Consider the following 2,500-nt stretch of genomic DNA (forward strand, 5'->3'; position numbering starts at 1 on the left):
AGCCCTAGGAGAAATCCGATGTTGATGGGGGCCGTCATAGCATGATGCACTTTGTGCTGGCCCCCGTTGGGCGAAAGGGAATCCGGTTCCTATTCCGGAACCCGGCAGCGGAACCGATACAAGTCGGGCCCCTCTTTTAGAGATGCTCGTCGGGGTAACCCAAAAGGACCCGGAGACGCCGTCGGGAGATCGGGGAAGAGTTTTCTTTTCTGCATGAGCGTTCGAGTTCCCTGGAATCCTCTAGCAGGGAGATAGGGTTTGGAACGCGAAGAGCACCGCAGTTGCGGCGGTGTCCCGATCTTCCCCTCGGACCTTGAAAATCCGGGAGAGGGCCACGTGGAGGTGTCGCGCCGGTTCGTACCCATATCCGCAGCAGGTCTCCAAGGTGAAGAGCCTCTAGTCGATAGAATAATGTAGGTAAGGGAAGTCGGCAAATTGGATCCGTAACTTCGGGATAAGGATTGGCTCTGAGGATCGGGGCGTGTCGGGCTTGGTCGGGAAGTGGGTCAGCGCTAACGTGCCGGGCCTGGGCGAGGTGAGTGCCGTAGGGGTGCCGGTAAGTGCGGGCGTTTAGCGCGGGCGTGGTCTGCTCTCGCCGTTGGTTGGCCTCGTGCTGGCCGGCGGTGCAGGATGCGCGCGCCTGCGCGGCGTTCGCGCCCCGGTGCTTCAACCTGCGTGCAGGATCCGAGCTCGGTCCCGTGCCTTGGCCTCCCACGGATCTTCCTTGCTGCGAGGCCGCGTCCGCCTTAGCGTGCTCCTCCGGGGGCGCGCGGGTGCGCGGATTCTCTTCGGCCGCCATTCAACGATCAACTCAGAACTGGCACGGACTGGGGGAATCCGACTGTCTAATTAAAACAAAGCATTGCGATGGCCCTAGCGGGTGTTGACGCAATGTGATTTCTGCCCAGTGCTCTGAATGTCAACGTGAAGAAATTCAAGCAAGCGCGGGTAAACGGCGGGAGTAACTATGACTCTCTTAAGGTGGCCAAGTGGCGGCGGTGTGGCTGCATCCGGACTTGGCTTTTCGAAGTGCGGTCTTGATGTAGTCGTGCTGCTGCTGCGAGGTGCCTTCCTTGGGTTATAGTTACAGGGAGAGTGATGCGCAATACATGGGCCTAGCCCTCTTAGCCTCTCCTCTCCTGCGGTCTTCTCCCCTTCTCGTGGGCCCGCTGATTTTTGCAGAGTGGAAGACCGCACCAGGGGCTTGGGGGGGTTACCAGCCCCCCCTCGCATTATCCCTTTATAGTTGGGGGCAGCCGACAAGAAACAAGAGATGGTGGCCCTTCCGCTGAAGGTGCCACCCCAGCTACCCCAGCACCTATCCGGCCAACCGGCCGTAACGAAAATGCGATAGTTTGTGTAGCTCCCTTTGCTTGCAGTGAGTGCCACCGCACTTTTACCACGAAGAACGGTCTCGGGGTCCATCGCCGCCGCCAACACCCTGCGGCCGCCAACGCTGAGATCGTGACGGAGAGGCATCGCGCGAGGTGGACGGAGGAAGAAGTCCTGTCGCTCGCCAAGGCAGAGGCCGAACTGTTCCTGGAGAGGGACGCCCGGTTCTTCTTTGTAAATCAAGAACTTACCAGGATGTTCCCCGACCGAACGCTTGAGGCAATCAAGTGCCGACGGCGGCAAGCTGCCCACAAGCAGCTTGTCCGCCAATTCATGGAGGCACTTGAGATCGGTCGGGGTGAAGAGCCGGCGTCCCGCCGTGGAGCAGCGAGCTCGCTGCCTGACGCGGGCGAGGCCGCTGCGCCGCCCGTCGACGCAGCCGAGGACTTCGCGGCCGACACCACCGGGCCGCCGCCGGAGGGGCCGACTGACGCCGCCATCTGGGAGCATCTGGCGGGGCTACCTGCTTCCGCCCAGCGTTTCTCTGCCCTGGATCGAGTCATTGGTCTGGGGCGGGGAACGCCGCCCGATGTCATCCTGGGCATGCTCCCGGATGCCCTTGCGTCGGTCGGGTCCAGGGGGGAGAGGTCGATCACCAGGACACAGCGGCCGCGCCAACCATCCAAGCGGCCGCCTGCCGCCCCGCCGCTGCAGAAGCGCAAGCGGCGCCGCTGGGAATACGCGCGGACACAGGACGCCTTCCGTAGGTCGCGTGCACGTTGCGTGCGCGGCTTGCTGGACGGCACCCTGCTGCAGCCGCCACCCGACATCCCCGGTCTGCTGGACTTCTGGGCGGACCTCTTCACGAAGAAGCCGATCTCCACCGCCGGCTTCATCCGTGACCGCCTTCTCCCGCACTCGGAGCCTGTCGCTCCTGAGTGCCTATGGGGGCCGGTCACACGTGAGGAGGTCGCTGCTGCCTTGCCGCCCAGGGGATCGGCAGCCGGGCCGGACGGCCTGACTCCAGCGGAGCTGCGGCGCCTGCCGCATGAAGTCCTGGTGAAACTCTTGAACCTCTTCCTCCTGGCCCGCGCCCTCCCCGAGCGTCTGCTTCGCGCCCGGACGTCACTTCTCCCCAAAACGGCTGCACCAACATCCCCCGCTGACT

At 63.3% G+C, this 2,500-nt stretch overlaps 1 pseudogene; it reads left to right on the forward strand.

Moving 5' to 3' along the window:
- LOC126435141 (large subunit ribosomal RNA) overlaps nt 1–2,500 on the forward strand; it is a 7,968-nt pseudogene that overhangs the window by 1,903 nt on the left and 3,565 nt on the right.

Source organism: Schistocerca serialis, unplaced genomic scaffold (genome assembly GCF_023864345.2).
Source record: "Schistocerca serialis cubense isolate TAMUIC-IGC-003099 unplaced genomic scaffold, iqSchSeri2.2 HiC_scaffold_1196, whole genome shotgun sequence".
Taxonomy (NCBI): domain Eukaryota; kingdom Metazoa; phylum Arthropoda; class Insecta; order Orthoptera; family Acrididae; genus Schistocerca; species Schistocerca serialis.